Source organism: Schistocerca serialis, chromosome 8 (genome assembly GCF_023864345.2).
Source record: "Schistocerca serialis cubense isolate TAMUIC-IGC-003099 chromosome 8, iqSchSeri2.2, whole genome shotgun sequence".
Classification (NCBI taxonomy): Eukaryota; Metazoa; Arthropoda; class Insecta; order Orthoptera; family Acrididae; genus Schistocerca; species Schistocerca serialis.
The window spans coordinates 110,141,516-110,163,834 of NC_064645.1; the positions used below are offsets into that span (position 1 = coordinate 110,141,516).

At 43.5% G+C, this 22,319-nt stretch overlaps 1 long non-coding RNA gene across 1 annotated transcript in view; it reads left to right on the top strand.

The window, feature by feature from the left end:
• LOC126416373 (uncharacterized) overlaps nucleotides 1–22,319 on the top strand; it is a 2,268,185-nt gene that overhangs the window by 1,021,271 nt on the left and 1,224,595 nt on the right. The window contains exon 4 of the long non-coding RNA XR_007575440.1: nucleotides 17,421–17,455. This is a non-coding gene — a long non-coding RNA (uncharacterized LOC126416373). The remainder of the gene's footprint in view (nucleotides 1–17,420; nucleotides 17,456–22,319) is intronic.

Genomic DNA, 22,319 nt, shown 5'->3' on the forward strand with positions numbered 1-22,319 from the left:
ATTTCCCGGAAGAGTCGCACAGGGAGCTTCATTAGACGGACACGTTCGAAACGTCATAAACAGCGGCGGCAAGTTCTCTCTGGGACTCCGGAGCGATGAGGTTGTTTTTCTCGGGCTGCGAGCCAGAGTAAATGAGGTGGGAACGCGAGGAAATCGCCGAGGGGCGTATCAGTTGCTAGGCGAGAAAAATGCTCTTTATCAGAAAATGGAAGATAAATTTTACAGCTAACCTCCGCTTCCGTGAACTGCAGTCCAAGGCTCATTACCATAAGTATTCCCAGTAATATGTCTTTAACGTGTGTAACCCAGTGTCATGATCAACACGTACAGCGTTACGCGTGAAACAAAGAGATGTGGTATGTAGTTTTATAAATGTCGTATCTCCAGAGGACCAACTGCCATTTGCTGTATAAGCATTGGTTAAGAGGGCTAAAGTCACTCGCTACATCGTTTCTAGTATGTTTTTTAGTTTTTCTGTATCGTCCCACGCAAGCAGCTGCCATCGGGCTAGTGGAAAACACGACTGTTCCATCTGCTATCGGAAGTATAGACCGTATGTATTTAGATATCGTATTGTGTATACCGAACAGTTGGTACTGCGCTCTGTTAACATTTTAAACTGACACGTCTTCTTGCTCTGACATAAACGACCAAACAGGCTGTAAGATCTACAGTTCATTAGTTTCTCAAAAATTAAAGTCATCCTACGACTTTGTACTGACAGGTTGTCATTTCAGCTTGGCGCATAATATCAGTAACATTAATAATAATAACAAAAGACGGAAAATAGGTAATGGAAAAAAATAGGAAAAATAAGAGTGAATTGCCACAGATATCATTCTGCATTAACATTTGATATAAATTAACGACAGAATGGCTCTGGCTCTGAGCACTATGGGACTCAACTGCTGAGGTCATTAGTCCCCTAGAACTTAGAACTACTTAAACCTAACTAACCTAAGGACATCACAAACATCCATGCCCGAGGCAAGATTCGAACCTGCGACCGTAGCGGTCTTGCGGTTCCAGGCTGCAGCGCCTTTAACCGCACGGCCACTGCGGCCGGCCTTAACGACTGAAATTTCAAATTAATGTTGTGATGTTAGGTACTCATGCTGTGCTGTGGGTCGATCGGTACGGTTGAAAAGAAACACACTTCAGACGTCACGATCAGTGTTGACACTTCTATAGCTCCAAGCAATAATAGTCTCTACACCGCGATCGCGGCGTATGTAGCGTATTTTAATATTACGATATACGGCCGAAAGTGAACAAATGTTGAACAGGTATTATTCAAGTATTTCTATACTACGTCGATTGTAGTCTTCGTAAACGTATGTTACATTTGTTGTTCGATATATTTAACTGTCCTACAGAATTTTAGCCAATATTCAGTTCAGTAATTATGGTACTGCATTTGGTTTGATTTCAACAGTTTCTTCGTGCTGGGGTCCACAGCATGTACAACATTCCTGTGTAATGCCGTTCTTCATTTATTTGGCTGTAATTATCGGATAAAATGTTGTTGATTTCCGTGTGTTCACCGATTATTGCTGTTCTTAAGCGATTTGTTCAGAAAAATACTTGCAAGTTCGATAGTACATCTGCATCCTTACAAATTTTGTATCAGCTAACTACATTAATTCTGAAAACGTGCAGTTACCTAGTAAATCAATCACAAGCAAGTGCGCACGCTACACACACACACACACACACACACACACACATATATAGACACACACAAGCGCGCCCGCGTTGGCGAAGCATCAACGAATAAAGACTAGGCGCAAATTGAGACGCGTATACCACGTGTGACGTAACACGACACTACAGCGCGACACGCACGTGCCGTACGAGTCGCGCGGGTCCAGCACATATTGCGAAGCGTACACCATACTTCGCACGCGCCGACTGGCGACGCTCTGCGCTGACTGAACCGAAGAACGCGCAACCTGTTATGTTTCTCAAACAATTTTACAGAAGCTATTCACAGAAAATATTTGATTTTTGCCTTATTTGTAGCGCTATATGTCAGCTTCGTGGCGAAGTGCCCATCATCTCGCTAATGACCATTCTTATTATGATGTACATATTTTAGTAAGACACTACGCAAAACTCAAAAAGTTAGCTACGAAAATTAGGGGTGGCTATGAGTTTGCGTTTGGTGCGTATTACACGATATGTTGCTGCGTACGAAATTTAGCTAACATGCAAAATTTTTGTTTAGACTTGGGAGGAGGTCTCTATCTGCCTCCGATCTCGAGAAAATGGATCCCATGTAGCGCACTCACTTCCGATCTCACGCCCGCGAAAATGAAATACTCGCAGCATCTCTCATATCTCATGTCTCGAGACATCGAAACGAAAGTTGATAGCACACGAGGAGGAGAGTGTTTTGCCAATTCTTAAACACACGGAACTTTTTATTTATTTCACTCCAATGACTGTAATTTTTTAAGAGTTATCGACAGCTAGCGAAACAAGAGCTTCCTAGTATGAAAATAAACATGAAATTTCTTCTTTTATGTTACTGCAAACCGACATTATGAGGTTTTTCGTAAGCTATTGAGCTCTGTGATTGCCAACTACTTGTTTAATGAGGCACTCCGTTTCGGAATTCTGTCACAATAGCTGTTGTGAGATGAGTTTCGCAAATTACACTATGACAAAGGAAGTACAATAAACCAGGCTCCAAGAGAAATGTGGCCGCTACTCACAAACGATGATGCTTCCTCGAATGAGAAAAGGTTAACAACTCACACAAAAATAGATTGCCAATTCTTTTGGAATTTTTGTGGAATCCCCGTAACCCAACGTATTTTTAACACCGAGCGACTGGAATAGAAATTTACCAAAGGATTTTATTCCTTCTCTTGATCTGAGCAGTATTAAAGTAATGACGAGCGTTCCTTCAGGAGGAATGATAGGCACATGCCAGATACTGGTTACTCACCTACGTCTTGCCAAACTGACAATGCGTGATCGTGAATAAAATAGATGTTACTGAGAAAAATAAACAATTGATGTGTCGCACAACACAATGGTCAGTGTAGTGTCAGCAGCGGAGGATAACGCGCGCGACAGGAATGCACAAGCTAGCCACGTGTGCCTTGTGAGTTGGAGTTCGAAAAACATTGTCATGGAAGTAGATCTGCCTTTGTCAGCAGTACATTTCAACAAATTAAATCTATCTAATCATATAGAATATTCGTACATTCGTAATAATACCGACCATTTTCTTCATTTGTGTAGCCTGTTGGATAATTAGTTTATTAATTCTGATAATGTGCATGCAACAATTGAAATGCTTTTTCTCATTACGCCGAACCAATTAAGACATTGTTTTTTGTGACTGCTTTTCGACTGTTTCTAACTTCTAGTGGAAATGTGATGTTCACATGCATGTAGTGCAGTGTGTCGTATTACATTATTACATCAATTCCAGAGTAATCACATTGAGACTTCTACACTTCAGATCTTGGACGCTTTTTACCAGGAGCGCAAAGGGATCTCACCTGTGGAGATTATCCCTTTCTAAATTTTCGTAACAGATCGTACATATACGCCAGCATACTAGGCAGCGAGAAGATATCCTTGTTTTACTTTCCTGCCTTGATTCTTAATCACATGATCCTTGGTTCCTTATTCACTATCCTCTGTCCCTTCTTGCGATCTGAGTACATCGCAGAGGCATGTGATACAATTCCAGCGGCCAATGGTTCATCAGTTACTGAAGTATGCATTTTTCTTGACAGAAGAGAAACAAAACAAAACAAAACTATACAGATATAAATAACAGAAAAGTATAATGTACTAAAGATGAAAGCTGGAGCGTTTAGATGGCGAAAAACGAAACACTACCCAAAGGCAATAAAAGTTAGTACACAGTAAGGCAAATAGTAGTATTGCACCACTAGCAATAGAACATTTAATGAGGGTTGTTTCAAACCGCCACCTTTATCTCTGTCATCGAATATTGTCACCGACGCTTTGACCCCAGACACCATACTTCATTATGTGTTAGTGGTACGTCAATTTGATTAAGCTAGATCTAATTTACTGGCTACAATACCCGCAGAACTAAGATTATGTACAGGTTTGTAGTGCTGTAGGTAACAACGTAATGGCACTGTAAAGAATACTACCTTATAATTTGTTACTGTTAGCTGTTGAGTGTGGGCTGCTGCTTTTACTCTGAGTGTTTAACTGAATATGTTAATGTGGCCCCATCTATCTGATGTAAGTAAGTGAATGCACACCAAAGAAAAAAAAAAAAAAGGGTTAGAGTATCTGTACAGTTGAATAAGAATCTCACTTAACTCGATTTAATGCACGGAAAAGTAAATGGTTTACCACTCATTGACGGTAACAAGCTATTGCCTTTGCAAACATAGACAAGCGAATTGGAATCTGATTAGAAGAATGCTTATCTGCATAAAACAATTATATCTGCGTATGTCAATTTGGCTTTAGGAAGAATAAAGGCACCAGAGAGGCGGTTCTGATATTGCGTTTGATAATAGAAGCAAGACTAAAGAAGAATCAAGACAAGTTCATAGGATCTGTCGACCTGAAAAAAGCGTTCGACAATGTGAAATGGTGCAAGATGTTCGAAATTCCGAGAAATTGAAATTTGTGGTAGGTTCCTATGGGAGCAAACTACTGAGGTCATCGGTACCTAGACTTACACACTACTTAATCTATCTTAAACTAACTTACGCTAGGGGGACACATACGCACATTCCCACGGGAGGACTCGAACCTCCGACGGGGCGAGTCGCGCAAACCGTGACATGGCGCCTGAGATCACGCGGCTACCCTGCGCGGCGAAATTCTGAGTAAAATACGGGTAAACTTTAGGTAGAGACGTGTAATATGCAATAGGTACGTGAGGCAAAAGGTAATATTAAGAATGGACAACCAAGAATGAAGTGCTTGGATTAAAGATGGTGTAAGACAGGGCTGTAGCCTTTCGCCTCTACTGTGGAAGCTGTACATCGAAGAAACAGTGATGGAAAAAAAATAAGGTTCAGGAGTGGAATTAAAATTCAAGGTGAAAGGGTATCAATGATGCGATTCGATGATGACAATGCTATCCTGAATGAAAGAAGAATTACATGGACTACTGAAAGGGTTGGGTTCGGTTGATTTGGGGGAAGAGACCAAACAGCGAGGTCATCGGTCTCATCGGATTAGGGAAGGATGGGAAAGGAAATCGGTCGTGCCCTGTCAAAGGAACCATCCCGGCATTTGCCTAAAACAATTTAGGGGAATCACAGAAAACCTAAATCACAATGGCCGGGCGCGGGGTTGAACCATCGTCCTCCCGAATAGGAGTGCAGTGTGCTAACCACTGCGCAACTTGGCTCGGTCTGCTGAGTGGAATGAACAGTCTACTGAGTACAGAATATGGACTGAAGGAAATCGAAGAAAGACAAATGTAATGAGAAGTAGCAGGAATGAGGACAGCGAGAAACTTAACATCAGGACTGATGGTCACAAAGTAGATGAAGTTAAGGAACTGAAGGCAGCAAAATAACCAATGCTGGACGAAGCAAGCAGGACATCAAAAGCAGACTAGCATAGGCAAAAAGGGCATTGATGGCCAAGAGAAGTCTACCAATATCAAGCGTGGTTCTTAATTTGACTAAGAAATTTCTGAAAATGTACGTTTGGAGCACAGCACCGTATGGTAGTGAAACATGGACTGCATGAAAACCGGAACAGAAGAAAATCGAGTACTTGAGATGTGGTGCTACAGACGAATGTTGAAAATTAGGTGGACGGACAAGGTAGAGACTGAGGAAGTTCTGCGCAGAATCGGGAAGGAAAGGAATCTGTGGAACACACTGACAAGGAGATGGGACACGATCAAAGAACGTCTCCTAAAACGCCGGGGAATGACTTCCGTGATATTAGAGGGAGCTGTAGAGGTCAAAAACTGTAGAGCAAGACAGAGACTGGAAAACATCCAGCAGATAACTGAGGACTTTTCTTTTTGTTCGTTATTGTTCGTTTCATTTGTTCGAGTCGGACGTCCTATGACATCCGTTTAGGTTTGTCGCTGATATATTTACTCAGTTTTTTATAGCAGAGGGCAGCTAACCTCTGACCTGACGTGCGGAGCTACCGTACAGGCTTTCCATTTGTTCGGGGCGGAAGTCCCGCCACCTGTTCCAAGTTCATCGTTGATCCGTTCCCTCAGATTTTTTTAATTTTTTGTTGTTGTAGAGGGCAGGTAACCCTCTGACCGAACAAGCTGAGCTACCGTGCCGGCGAGGACGTAAGTTGTAACGGCTATTCTGAGATGAAGAAGTTGGCACGTGAGGAATTCGTGGCGGGCCGCATCAAATCCGACAGAACACTGATGACACAAAAAAAAAGCTCTACCCTGATTGTCGAGCTTTAGTGTATAAAGCTAGAAGGACCTACACAAAGGTGTGCATTTCCATCTACGGCGAGAGTTGTAAGCGCGTTGAACCTCTGACTGCAAACAAATCTTAAGAACAAAGACTGAAAATTCTGTATATTGTTGTAAATTACTTTCACTACAGTTCACCACACTGTTGTGGCTGGATCTCATTATATTCATAATCAGCAAGTGGTGGCTGACTCCGTGCAAACAGGCCTTGGAAGGCCTAAAGATACCGACCGACCGCCGTGTCATCCTCAGACGATAGGCGTCACTGAATGCGGATATGGAGTATGGAGGGGCATGTGGCAGCTCGCCGCTCTCCCTGCCATATTCAGTTCGTGACCAGAATCGATTTTTCTTACATCAAATCAGATAGCCCCTCAATTGACCTCACAGGGGCTGAGTGCCCCCCCCCCCCCCCAAGTGCTAGCGAACCACAATAGCGCTTAACTTCAGTGATCTCACGGGAATCGGTGTTGACAAGGTGGCTAGGCCGTTGGCCAAGAGCCGGCTGAAGTGGCTGCAAAATGATTCATTGGCTCTGTACCAACAACTTGTGTTGTTCATCTCAGCCAGATGAGAGTCTCTTCTCTCCAAAGTGTCGCCTGCCCTAGAATCTATCTGCCTGTATATCCTGCAGTACGCTTTCGCCAAGGTAGACTGTCGTCTGTATTTTTCTGGTGTCATGTAATTTTGATTGGTCGAATGATAAATATGGCGAGTGCTAGTTAATAAGTAGTTGTCTTAAAATATGGTAGTATCTCTCTTTCTGTTACAAAATGCGTTCTATTTGGTGATCCACAACTATGTCCTATTCCTTCTGTCTACGTTCGAATGCTGACCAGTATGGGAAGACCTCTGCAAGCACTGCTGTATTTCTTACACCCATTTCTAAATTGTTTATGTCAACCGATGATAACTGTTTTAAATTTTGTTAAATATTCAGACTTGTGCGATGTGAGCGTAGTGTCGGTGTCTCACAGTCTTCATAGGAGCCTTAAACGTTTCTGTTCCCATTTCAGTTTCTAAGGTGTTATCTTAGTAGCCTGTGTATTTCGTCGAGTTCTGACTGTCTGCCATTCTCCAGATCGTAGGAGCTCTCTTCCGGGACTCTGTCAAAACGGCACGCGAGCCCTGACCGCTTACACCTCGTCACAACGGTTTCCATTGTCCCAGTACAGCCTGGAGATACAATCTGTAATGGAAGTTTAGAGGAAATTATAATCTACGTAGATAAATACTGGCAGTCACTGGCAGGGATTAAAATATTACCATTTGATTTAACTATTTCTTTTGTATTTTACATCAAGTACATAACAGTCTGGGAAAAATGGTCGCTAACAGTAAAGTTTTGAAGTGCCTTCCGATTATCATTTAGCCACAGGTATCAATATGCAATATACCTGTTGCCAAAGTGTATGGAATTATAGTCCGTTAATAGTATTTTGCCTTCTTTTTCTTTCACACTATCGATTATCTAGTTCTGCTGTCACGAGTTGCTCTCTCTATGATCTGTACTTAAATAGTCTTTGTTGTAAGTTGTTTCAGAAATTTCGTCTGCTGCTTTCTTCAGATTACTGAGCAACGTTCCATATGGCTTCGTTCCATATGGCATAGTGCGTATAGGTGACGTGTCTCTGGAGTTCCTGTAGTTTCCTATGTATGCTATTTCACTTATGAGATTTAAGAGCGTGTTGTAAGGTCCGTGTCCAGTTAAGAAGTGCACCATGGCTAGATGGCGAGATGCCAGCGCCAAATATATAGACTGTTCGACCCTCATCGCTGATGTCCCAGTCACCTTGCTAGGCCTCCAGTCGCAAAAGTTTAACTTCGTGCTTGTTGTTATTGTATACAACGGTCATTAGTTTAGCTTGATCAGGTACTCTCATATCTAACCAGTACGCTGCAGCTCGATGTGTAACAGCAATAGTAATTTGTTGTATATCAAACACAACACGCAGTGGTATCACTGATATGGTGCCAAACACCCCTGACAGTTTAAGGTGGACACCCTCGCCTAACACGATTTTCTGGGTGTGACTAAAGTTAGCCGGCCGGAGTGGCCGAGCGCTTCTAGGCGCTACAGTCTGGAACCGCACAACCGCTACGATTGCAGGTTCGAATCCTGCCTTGGGGATGGATGTGTGTGATGTCCTTAGGTTAGTTAGGTTTAAGTAGTTCTAAGTTATAGGGGACTGATGACCTCAGCAGTTAAGTCCCATAGTACTCAGAGCCATTTGACTAGAGTTAATCGGCGTTCCATGTACTCGCTGCAAAGAAATGTACTGATTCGAAGAGTACACAATGGTATATTCGTGTAACTGGCGAAGGTAATCTGTAACCGACCGCCTGTGAGCCGTGGTAAAGTTTGATTTTTTAAAGAGCGCGCCGCAAAGCGTAGTGTAAAGCAGTCGCCCTCCGATTCTGGCGGTAGCGCCACTGTGGCTCCCTCTGGTGGGAAAGGGGAAAAGTTGCCTGTTCACGTGCATTTAAGGGGCTCTATGAGCTTGGCACAGGGTTCTCCTCTGCCCTACCCATTAACTACGTCTGTCTGATCAGCTCCTTTCCCTCCACCGTCCTTCCTACGTCACCATCCATAACACGGATTCCTACACCTTTTTTCCGTCCGCCAGTGTACCCCAAGGCTCCGTCCTCTCTCCCCTTCTGTACCTTTTGTATACGGCGTACATGCCGCCGCTGTCACCCCCCCCCCCCCCCCCCCGTCCACCTTCTCCATTTTGTCAATGACACCGCCTTCCTTGCCCTTGCCCCCATCCTACAGCGTTCACAACACCTTCTCCAATCCCATCTTGACCGGTTCACCACTTGGTGCAACCAGTGATTGCTCAAGGACAATCCCTCCAAAACCCAGGCGATCATTGTAGGCAAAACCAGCCATTCCTTCCGCCTCCTCGATTTCTATCTAATCATCTATGGCCGTCCTATCGTCCTCACCCCCACCCTTAAGTACCTTGGCGTCATCCTCGACCGTTGCCTCTCGTGGACCCCCCCATCTCCGGACAATCCAAGCCAAGGCACGCTCCCAACTCTGTCTCCTCAAGCTCCTTTCTGGCCGTACGTGTGGTCCGGCCCCGTCCACACCTATAAATCCCTCATCCACCCTGTCACGCCCATCCGACCTGGATCTCCGCCCCCCCCCCCCCTACCTTTTATAAATCCCTTCAGATCCTTCAACGCCATGCTCTGCCCCTCACATATTGCATCCGTCTTCCCTCCCCCTCACGGATCCTCTATGACCAAATTCCGTTCCCCCACCTCCTCCTTTTCCTCAAATGGATACGGATCCTCTACACCTCCCGTAAACTCCATCCTCCTCACCCGCTCGTCTCCCCGATCCTCTCCCACCCCCGCCCGCTGCCGTGCCTGTAATCCCACGTCCCACCCGGTCTCCATCTCTCCACCCTCCTTACCCTCTCCCAAAGTGGCTTCCGCCAGCTCCCCCTCCCTGATGATGCCCTCCTCCCCTCCATCTACCCCTCCTATCAACTTTGATCCTCCTCTCCCACTTCCTGTGGTTTTTCCTTTGGGCACCCTCCCTCCCTTCTCTCTCCTTTTCCCTCCATGCCCCCTTCCTCCACCCCTCTTCCCCCAGGTTTCCCCTCCACCCTCCTCCCTTCCTTCTTCCCCCCTATCTCCCCTGCCCTTGGCATCTCCGTTCTCCCCTCTCCCTCTCCCACCCCCCTCCTCCTCTCTTGGCAGGTCCCCGGACATTCGCCCACCGGAGATCATCGCCATCAGTGTCTTCTCTGTGGGCATTCGTGTTTGTGTTTAGTGTTCTTTCGTCGTCACGCCACCACCGTTCACCTGTGGCGTCGCAGTCGTCCGTGTTTTGTGCGCCGTGTCAACAGGTTTTCATGTTTTTTCTTGTCCAGCGTGAACGGCTTAGTGTATATTGTTTTCCGTGTCTACAGATTTTTCCCGCCATTTTTATTGTCTTATCTGTACCTCCTTTCTGTCATATATTGTATCACTCGCGGCTGAAGAACAGCGTACTATGCTGCTGACAGCCCACCTTTGTACAAGGTGATTAAAATAACAATAAAGAAAAAAAACTTGGCAAAGGGTCAGTCTGTCAGTCTCGGCGAGTCTGGTTAGTTGGTCAGTCGGAGAGAGGCTAGGTTAGTCTCGCGTCACCAGTGGCTGGTCTGCCTCTCGTTCGCATTTGTGCGGCAGTCAGTGTGTGTTTGTCGTCCGGAGTTCTAGTATGTGTTAGGCCGCCAGTCTGCTCCAGTTTGTTTAGGCAATGGGCATTGGCGGTTTGATCGATCGGTTGGTCGGTCGCGCACTGGGACACAAGATGACTTGTCCGTTTTGAGCGTCGGCGCATGTGAGGTCGCCACGTCAGTCCAGTGGACCGCGCCGTATAGCGAGGGGTAGTGGCCTCGCGGCCGACACCAGAGCAGCAGGAGTCAACCCACGACATCGGTCTGGCCAGGGCGAGATGCGACGCCGTGAGAGGGGAGATCGGCGCGCCTTCCTGCGTACTTTGAAGCGGCTGGCTGGGGATGGTTCGGGAGAGCGTTGGGGGTGTGCTGTGCCAGGTCTTCGCCAGACATCGCAGTTTTGAGAAGTTAAGTGGTTTGTGATATGTGGTTTCATTTACTTCTTAAATTCTACTTTTTTTTTCTTGGTCAATCTCTCGTCCCCAGCTCGCTCTTCTGTCCCCCGTCTGCATTTGTTAGGCAGTTAGTGTCTGTCTGTTTGTCGGTCTGCCATACGTTAATAGCTGCCTCTGTCATATTTAACGGATTCGGTGTTAACGAATTTATAGAATTAAGGCGTATAGGCCGAGTTCCTGAAATATGTTTTTATCTTGCCTATCACCTTGCGAGGCGGTATATATGTAATGTAGAGCATGTTGTACATTTTATGTAAGTCTGAATTTCATGGGTTTTATTTAAATAGTCATTTTTATAAAGTTGCCACCCTTCCACCGTAAGAGTCCTTTTAAAAACAAATTGCACTTTCAGTGGCAACTAAGTTATTAGTGTGAGTGTTTGTACCATTTCCATCCCTCTTACTGGGTGCACAGTTAATGTGTTCGTGTGAGTTGTTAAAAATATTTAGTTTAAAGTAATCTGGTGTGTTGCAGATTTGCACCAGTGTAGTCTTTCAGAGGTTAATGCTATTTTGTCTAAAAATGATGTGGTGAGACCGTGGCTGTGTACAATTAATGTAGGTTCATTCTTACAAAGAATAAAACAGCAACCAGCCACTATTAATACTGTTATTTATTTAGGTAAATAGCGCCGTTACCGGTTTCGAACTGGCAAGTTCATCATCAGACGGCTCTTCACATAAATTTCAAGATACACTTTACATTATCGTCCGTTTTCGATTTTTATTATTCCAGTGTGGCGAAGTACTTTTGGTGTGTTGTTGTCCTACGGTAGAAAAACACAATACCACATAAGTAACATTCATACAACTGGCCATCACATTTTCCCAATTTATTTGTTATTAATGCTCACTGAATATGGTATTCTTTGTAATATAAATACTTGTAATGTACTTGTAATGCTACCTTGATTCTTGGGGAATAAAATGTATTGCTACTATACTTGATTCAAAATGTCAGTGCAGCATAGATGGATTGTTAATACAATTGTTACTGTCATATTATTAATTTTATCTCACCTCTATGTTGCTCCTTGTATATAGCACAGTATTTACATAATACCATATAAGTAGCATTCACACAAGTTGGTTACTACATCTGTCAACTTCATTTGTAACATTATACGCTCATAATGTAAGGTTTATCTGTGTGTTTTAATTTTCATTAAGTTATGTTATTCTTTAAAAACAGTCATTCTGTGAAATCAAAGCAACCTGATGTATCTGAGAGAGAACGTCTCTGACACTGTTGTGCTTAGTAAATCTGCAATCTCTGTGATAACTTCACATGTGGCAAATTCTTTTTGGTGTGTGTGTGTGTGTGTGTGTGTGTGTGTGTGTGTGTGGTGCTTTGCACAATATGGTGATGTACAAGTTACGCAAGTGCTGGATATATTAAGGAATATGCGAAAAATACAATCCTGCAACTTCGCAACAAAATCGCGCGGAATTTTCGACGTAAGTACCATAACCACTTAACCTCACATATTTATTTACGCTGTATTTCATCGTCTGGAGGTTAGTTATTTTCACATAGGGCGCTTCTAGCACTGTTTTTCTACCGTAGGGCAACAACACACAAAAAATACTTCGCCACAGTGGAATAATAAAAATCGAAAACGGACGATAATGTAAAGTTTATCTTGAAAATCATGTGAAGAGCCGTCTCATGATGAACTTGCCAGTTCGAAACCAGTAACGGCGCTATTTACCTAAATAAATAGCAGTATTAATAATGGCTGGTTGCTGTTTCCTTCTTTCAGAGGTTGTTGTGAGCGGTCGTGACCCGGCCGTGTTGAAAGGGGGCGGCAAGTTTCTCAGCCCGAAGGCTTATACTGTCAATATTGTTCTTTCTGCCTCTAAATAAAATTGTAACTTGATATTTCGAGGGTGCTTCTCTACTTATAAATTTTAAATCTGATTTTGAAAGGTCTTTTATGAATAAAATTCCCATTTGTTAAAGGTAATTTCATTTTTATCAGTTACTCCCTGGCAACTACTTCCACACTCACCTATTGTGATTAAATGTGTTAATGATCTTAACGAATCGCTACTAACTAAAATAAATTTTTTAAGAAAAGATTTTGAAAATAAATTCACGGTTCAGTCTGTCTGATCTAAGCGAGCGTTAGTGTTTGAATTCCAGACCGACCCTGGGAAATTTCTGAGCGCCGTTGGGTGTGCTGCCCTTTCTTATTTGTTCTTGTGGTTTGTATTTGTATGGCTTCCAGCCGATTTTTAAATCAGAGTTGTTTTGCCCTTAAGGCATAAGATTGTTTGGGCCTTCAGACTAATTTAAAGAATTGTTTTTAGGAATGGCCTTTGAAAAAAATTTAATTATGTTTTGAGTCTTAAGTGATGGGCCTTCAGCCGATTTTTAAATTAAAGAAGTTTTGCCTTTAAGGTGTGAGATTGTTTGGTCATTCAGCCTAAGTGAAAGAACTGATTTAAGATAAGGCCTTCTAACTTTTGTAATTCTGCTTTTGGTTTGAGTCTTAAGTTATTGGCTTTCAGCCGATTTTAAATTAAAGCCGTCTTGCCCTTAAGGCATGAGATTCTATGGCGCATTCAGCCGGTAATTAAGTTCTAAAAATTAATGCTGTGTGTTTTTTTTAATTTTCTTGGCTCTTGTTATGTTTGGCCAAATAAATAAGGTTGCATGTTCGACTGTAACTGACAGCCACTTATTTTGGCCCCTTTCCACAATTTAAACTACCTGTCCTGTCCTACGGATTTAGCAGGGCGTCTCAGATTGTTATTTTTTAAATATATGTCCCAGATTTTTACGGAAGGATTCTTCCTCAGTCCGCGTTTCGGTAATGTGTATGTTGCTTTGGTGTCTGCTGTCTTGAGCTAGTCTGCGGTGCGCAATTGCGTGAATGTGTTTGGTGTCCCACTGGCTTTCTCTTCTAGCTGGGAGCTGGGCTCTGTTGTCGTTTGCAGAGACTACTACTAGTAGGTCATCTGCATATGCGACAGCTCCATCCATTCTGAACAAAAGCGTTTCAATAGTTATGTCCCAGAGGAAGGGTCCACAAAAGATGTCGAGCAAGACGCTGCGAGAAAATCTCATTACTACATTAATGCACAGTGTAAAAGTTGGTTGACGATGGTTTCTAAATTACACACACACACACACACACACACACACACACGTAAGAGCACTGGCAGTGCTGCTGTGGGCTGTGGAGTGGCGGCCCTGTGACGCCACAGGCAAATCTCTTTTCCCCAGACGGAGGGGAATCCCGACAGGTGCGAAGAGCGCCGGGCGACGGCAGCGCCCCTGGCGGGAAGGAGGCGCCTGCCTGCGGTAATGCGGTTACGGCACGCGCTCCGGCGGAAGCTTTTGCCGACGTCTCCGCACTAGCCCTCTCCTACCCCCCAGGTGCATTTCGGCAAACGATGCCTCTTCCTCTGGTTTACACTTCGCTGCCCGCGTCTTTCTAGATAGGATCGTCAGCTTCCGAATCCTGGCGGTCTGGCACTTCATCGCAATTTGAAAGTGGTGAAATCTCGTTGCTCGCCCGTCTCCGTGACACTGCTGTTGCCTCGATTTCCCATTGTGAAGGAAATGGTTAATTTCTCTTCAGACGTAGAGGTTCTAATATTAAGCATTTCTTCCTTTTTCTTGATGTCTATGAGTAGACACAAATTCATATTGATTTCTTTGTTTTCTTTAATAAATAACGAAAATAATTATACAACAAGTTGGTCCGACAGGTATTCGTTTCCATTCCACCGTTGAACGCTACAACACTTAGCTTACATGACAAATATTGTAAATACATGCTGTGTTTGAGATTTCACCGTCATATACAGGGTGTTACAAAAAGGTACGGCCGAACTTTCAGGAAACATTCCTCACACACAAAGAAAGAAAAGATGTCATGTGGACGTGTGTCTGGAAACGCTTAATTTCCATGTTAGAGCTCATTTTACTTTCGCCGGTATGTACTGTACTTCCTCGATTCACCGCCAGTTGGCCCAATTGAAGGAAGGTAATGTTGACTTCGATGCTTGTGTTGACATTCGACTCATTGCTCTACAGTACTAGCATCAAGCACATCAGTACGTAGCATCAACAGGTTAGTGTGCATCACGAACGTGGTTTTGCAGTCAGTGCAATGTTTACAAAAGCGGAGTTGGCAGATGCCCATTTGACGTATGGATTAGCACGGGGCAATAGCCGTGGCGCGGTACGTTTGTATCGAGACAGATTTTCAGAACGAAGGTGTCCCGACAGGAAGACGTTCGAAGCAATTGATCGGCGTCTTAGGGAGCACGGAACATTCCAGCCCATGACTCGCGACTGGGGAAGACCTAGAACGACGAGGACACCTGCAATGGACGAGGCAATTCTTCGTGCAGTTGACGATAACCCTAATGTCAGCGTCAGAGAAGTTGCTGCTGTACAAGGTAACGTTGACCACGTCACGGTATGGAGAGTGCTACGGGAGAACCAGTTGTTTCCGTACCATGTACAGCGTGTGCAGGCACTATCAGCAGCTGGTTGGCCTCCACGGGTCCATTTCTGCGAATGGTTCATCCAACAATGTGTCAATCCTCATTTCAGTGCAAATGTTCTCTTTACGGATGAGGCTTCATTCGAACGTGATCAAACTGTAAATTTTCACAATAAACGTGTGTGGGCTGACGAGAATCCGCACGCAATTGTGCAATCACGTCATCAACACAGATTTTCTGTGAACATTTGGGCAGGCATTGTTGGTGATGTCTTGATTGGGCCCCATGTTCTTCCACCTACGCTCAATGGAGCACGTTATCATGATTTCATACGGGATACTCTACCTGTGCTGCTAGAACATGTGCCTTTACAAGTACGACACAACATGCGGTTCATGCACGATGGAGCTCCTGCACATTTCAGTCGAAGTGTTCGTACGCTTCTCAACAACAGTTTCGGTGACCGATGGATTGGTAGAGGCGGACCAATTCCATGGACTTCACGCTCTCCTGACCTCAACCCTCCTGACTTTTATTTATGGGGGCATTTGAAAGCTCTTGTCTACGCAACCCCGGTACCAAATGTAGAGACTCTTCGTTCTCGTATTGTGGACGGCTGTGATACAATACGCCATTCTCCAGCGCTGCATGACCGCATCAGGGATTCCATGCGACGGAGGGTGGATGATTGTATTCTCGCTAACGGAGGACATTTTGAACATTTCCTGTAACAAAGTGTTTGAAGTCACGCTGGTACGTTCCTTTGCTGTGTGTTTCCATTCCATGATTAATGTGACTTGAAGAGAAGTAATAAAATGAGCTCTAACATGAAAAGTAAGCGTTGCCGGACACATGTCCACATAACATATTTTCTTTCTTTGTGTGTGAGGAATGTTTCCTGAAAGTTTGGCCGTACCTTTTTGTAACACCCTGTATAGAAACCAGCGCAACCAGTGTCTTTGAAGGATTTCGACTGTGGAATAGCTGACTGGAGGATTAAGGCATTTCTGGTGAACTTATATTGTAGCGTTGCCAGCCAGGCTGTAGATAAGGTTGATACCATGTAGATGAGGTACTTCTGTAGAAAATGTCGATACGCTGCTTTTGACGATAAGGAAAACTATTGCATTAAGATGCGTAGCATTTATGGGATGATGGGCTAGATATCACCTTGAACGTAATTCTCCATCTGTGAAGCCGAGTCCGGTAATATGTGTTGGGTCTGTTGATTTATGAGTGGAATTGTTTTGGAGAGGAATTGTTTTTAAGGAAGAACTTGAAGGACTGAATGCACGAGTTCATGTGAAATGTTAAAGTGCCATTTCACCCTGGGGACAAAACTAGCGACAGTAAAAAGATAGGCAAGCGAGGAACACTTCTTCCGTCGGCGAAAAAAGTTGTACAAATAGTTTTTCGGGTTGCACAGGGCATGGCGAGGAAGTTGGCTAGCTGTTATTGCGGAACTGAACATATAACATAGTGAATGGAAGCAAAACTTCAGCATTTAACTGTGTAGTCCTGCATCAAGACAAGAGACTTTCTGAACGATCAGAAGTTGCGATTGGAAACAGGAAATAATTTCCAGTCCTAACTATTCCTTACGTTTGCTTTCATGAGTCATTTACCTGTTTTCTACCTTCAAGAAATCGGTGTGTAGCGAGAAAAAATTCGTCTGTTGAAGAGGTCATTTTGCTATTAAGAATATTACCGGCTTTGTGTATGAGGGAATTAAAGAAAATGGGACCTCACAGGCTAAAATAAGTTAGTTATGTTGACAAATACTTATTTTGCTACACACAATTACTGTTTTTCTTACCAAATGTACTCATGTACCCTCATATACGTGAACATGTACACTCATGACTGTAGAAGAAAGCATGTTTATTTATTCCTTTTGTTTCAGGTGCGGAATCTGAAACCGTGGCAGTCGATTCACAGGTAACATGCAAGGACTGTTTATATTGTTTATATATATATATATATATATATATATATATATATATATATATATATATATACAGGGTGTTTAAAAAATGACCGGTATATTTGAAACGGCAATAAAAACTAAACGAGCAGCTATAGGAATACACCGTTTGTTGCAATATGCTTGGGAAAACAGTACATTTTCAGGCGGACAAACTTTCGAAATTACAGTAGTTACAATTTTCAACAACAGATGGCGCTGCAAGTGATGTGAAATATATAGAAGACAACGCAGTCTGTGGGTGCGCCATTCTGTACGTCGTCTTTCTGCTGTAAGCGTGTGCTGTTCACAACGTGCAAGTGTGCTGTAGACAACATGGTTTATTCCTTAGAAGAGAGGATTTTTCTGGTGTTGGAATTCCACCTCCTAGAACACAGTGTTGTTGCAACAAGACGAAGTTTTCAACGGAGGTTTAATGTAACCAAAGGACCGAAAAGGGATACAATAAAGTATCTCTTTGAAAAATTTCAACGGACTGGGAACGTGACGGATGAACGTGCTGGAAAGGTAGGGCGACCGCGTACGGTAACCACAGAGGGCAACGCACAGCTAGTGCAGCAGGTGATGCAACAGCGGCCTCGGGTTTCCGTTCGCCGTGTTGCAGCTGCAGTCCAAATGACGCCAACATCCACGTATCGTCTCATGCGCCAGAGTTTACACCTCTATCCATACAAAATTCAAACGCGGCAACCCCTCAGCGCCACTACCATTGCTGCACGAGAGACATTCGCTAATGATATAGTGCACAGGACTGATGACGGCGATATGCATGTGGGCAGCATTTGGCTTACTGACGAAGCTTATTTTTACCTGGACGGCTTCGTCAATAAACACAACTGGCGCATATGGGGAACCGAAAAGCCCCATGTTGCTGTCCCATCGTCCCTGCATCCTCAAAAAGTACTGGTCTGGGCCGCCATTTCTTCCAAAGGAATCATTGGCCCATTTTTCAGATCCGAAACGATTACTGCATCACGCTATCTGGACATTCTTCGTGAATTTGTGGCGGACAAACTGCCTTAGACGACACTGCGAACACCTCGTGGTTTATGCAAGATGGTGCCCAGCCACATCGCACGGCCGACGTCTTTAATTTCCTGAATGAATATTTCGATGATCGTGTGATTGCTTTGGGCTATCCGAAACATACAGGAGGCGGCGTGGATTGGCCTCCCTATTCGCCAGACATGAACCCCTGTGACTTCTTTCTGTGGGAACACTTGAAAGACCAGGTGTACCGCCAGAATCCAGAAACAATTGAACAGCTAAAGCAGTACATCTCATCTGCATGTGAAGCCATTCCGCCAGACACGTTGTCAAAGGTTTCGGGTAATTTCATTCAGAGACTACGCCATATTATTGCTACGCATGGTGGATATGTGGAAAATATCGTACTATAGAGTTTCCCAGACCGCAGCGCCATCTGTTGTTGAAAATTGTAACTACTGTAATTTCGAAAGTTTGTCTGCCTGAAAATGTACTGTTGTCCCAAGCATATTGCAACAAACGGTGTATTCCTATCGCTGCTCGTTTAGTTTTTATTGCCGTTTCAAATATACCGGTCATTTTTGAAACACCCTGTATATATATATATATATATATATATATATATATATATATATATATATATACTACTGCCCTATATTTCGGTCCTATTAAGTTGTCATCCTGATATGCATCTTGCATATAATGTACGTGGCCTTACGATATTTGTGTCTTTCTGTAGTTCCTGAGGCACAGGAAGTAATGAAACGGTAAATTTTGCAAGAAATTTTTCTGCCGTGAAGGACCTTAGATTTTCTAGCTGCATCCGCTCTGAACTACCATTGAACGTCTGAATAATTGCCAGAAACACTGAAACAAGTTACACTACTTTATAAAGTAACAAATTAATAATGGAAGTAGAAAAATGTAAACATTGTTTTGTGGGTATTTTGCCAGCCTCGTCCCTTTTTATCATATTGTTCACTTCATTTAATAACTTGAATTTTTATTTAACTATAAGACCAAACGTTCCGCTCTCCCTCGAAGTGGAATGGTAGTTTATGAAATAAGCAACCGGTTATTTGTAGTCGACTTTGACGCGAAACTGAATTAATACTTTATAGAGTGACAAAATACTGTTTACAGGGGAATATGCAGACTTGTCGCTACTGCGGTAATTTCTTCATCATTCGTACTTAAAATCACTCAAAATTCGCATGCCATATGTTAGCTGCCGACACACTCTGGAAAAACGGAAAGGGAAACACGAAAACGTATATTTCCTGGTTCGACGCTTACATACTATTATATACAGTCATATCACCAACTTTTTTACATTTCATATCAACACCTCTACCACGGACAAAAATACAAATATTATCATCATGTAATAGTTTACAAGACTTCCTTGTCCTAACACACAATGGTTTATCAATAAAAAAAATTGACGATGTTTCTCCAACACCACGAACTTGAGACATAGTGATCATGAACGTCCGATAACCGAGAACATCACGAGGAGGTACCTGCTCCAAAGACGTAGCTGTAGACTTAGTAGTAGTATCAATACGAATTATTGCAACAGTCAACCAGCATTGACCTATTGGATTGTCAGTAACAGAAAAAGTAAAATCAAAACGACCTCCTCGAAAAACAGTCTGTCCTTTCAAGACATCAATCAAAACGGACGAACTGACGTTCATGATATACTCAGTCTCCACATCCAAAATAGATTTGTAAATAGTAGGCCTCCATCGGAAGACACGATGTACCCTGCGATGTGGAGACTGAGTACAACATGAACGTCAGTTCGTCCGTTTTGATTGATGTCTTGAAAGGAAAGACTGTTTTTCGTGGAGGTCGTTTTGATTTTACTTTTTCTGTTACTGACAATCCAATCGGTCAATGTTGGTTGACTGTAGCAATAATTCGTATTGATACTACTACTAGGTCTACAGCTACGTCTTTGGAGCAGGTAACTCCTCGTGATGTTCTCGGTTATCGGACGTTCATGATCACTATGTCTCAAGTTCGTGGTGTTGGAGAAACATCGTCAATTTTTTTTTATGGATAAACCATTGTGTGTTAGGACAAGGAAGTCTTGTAAACTATTGCATGATGATAATATTTGTAGTTTTGTCCGTGGTAGAGGTGTTGATATGAAATGTAAAATAGTTGGTGATATGACTGTATATAATAGTATGTAATATATTTATTTATTGATTAATGTACGAGGTGCATTCAAGTTCTAAGGCCTCCGATTATTTTTTTTTTCTAATTAACTACTCACTGGCGTTACTTCTCGACGTAATCGCCCTGCAGACGTACACATTTTTCACAACGCTGACGTCATGATTCCATGGCAGCGGCGAAGGCTTCTTTAGGAGTCTGTTTTGACCACTGGAAAATCGCTGAGGCAATAGCAGCACGGCTGGTGAATGTGCGGCCACGGAGAGTGTCTTTCATTGTTGGAAAAAGCCAAAAGTCACTAGGAGCCAGGTCAGATGAGTACGGAGCATGAGGAATCACTTCAAAGTTGTTATCACGAAGAATCTGTTGTGTAACGTTTGCTCGATGTGCGGGTGCGTTGTCTTGGTGAAACAGTACACGCACAGCCTTTCCCAGACGTTTTCGTTGCAGTGCAGGAAGGAATTTGTTCTTCAAAACATTTTCGTAGGATGCACCCGTTACCGCAGTACCCTTTGGAACGCAATGGGTAAAGATTACGCCCTCGCTGTCCCAGAACATGGACACCATCATTTTTTCAGCACTGGCGGTTACCCGAAATTTTTTTGGTGGCGGTGAATCTGTGTGCTTCCATTGAGTTGACTGGCGCTTTGTTTCTGGATTGAAGAATGGCATCCACGTCTCATCCATTGTCACAGCCGATGAAAAGAAAGTCCCATTCATGCTGTCGTTGCGCGTCGACATTGCTTGGCAACATGCCACACAGGCAGCCATGTGGTCGTCCGTCAGCATTCGTGGCACCCACCTGGGTGACACTTTTCGCATTTTCAGGCCGTCATGTAAGATTGTGTGCACAGAACCCACAGAATTGCCAACTCTGGAGGCGATCTGTTCAACAGTCATTCGGCGATCCCCCGAAACAATTCTCTCCACTTTCTCGATCATGTCGTCAGACCGGCTTGTGCGAGCCCAAGGTTGTTTCGGTTTGTTGTCACACGATGTTCTGCCTTCATTAAACTGTCGCACCCACGAACGCACTTTCGACACATCCATAACTCCATCACCACATGTCTCCTTCAACTGTCGATGAATTTCAATTGGTTTCACATCACGCAAATTCAGAAAACGAATGATTGCACGCTGTTCAAGTAAGGAAAACGTCGCCATTTTAAGTATTTAAGACAATTCTCATTCTCGCCGCTGGCGGTATAATTCCATCTGCCGTACGGTGCTGCCATCTCTGGGACATATTGACAATGAACGCGGCCTCATTTTAAAACAATGCGCATGTTTCTATCTCTTTCTAGTCCAGAGAAAAAAAATCGGAGGCCTTAGAACTTGAATGCACCTCATATAGATGACTTTTTATTTTAATATACCCGTGATAGCAAATAAAGAGACCTGTTGGGTCAGCATGAATGACCCATCCCAAACAACCCATTCTTAAATTCTTATTTATTTTTGTAATTTGTCAGTAACGGAAAAATTCGCTAGCTGATGTTACGGCAAGGGCAACACGTGTGATACGAGAAATGCGACTGCCTCATTAACAATGTAGGGCTCACTGAAGCGGAATATCGTTTCCGTTATTCATTAAATACACTGTTTTGGTTACCTGTTTTCTAAAGTTACAGGCAGGGCTTGGGA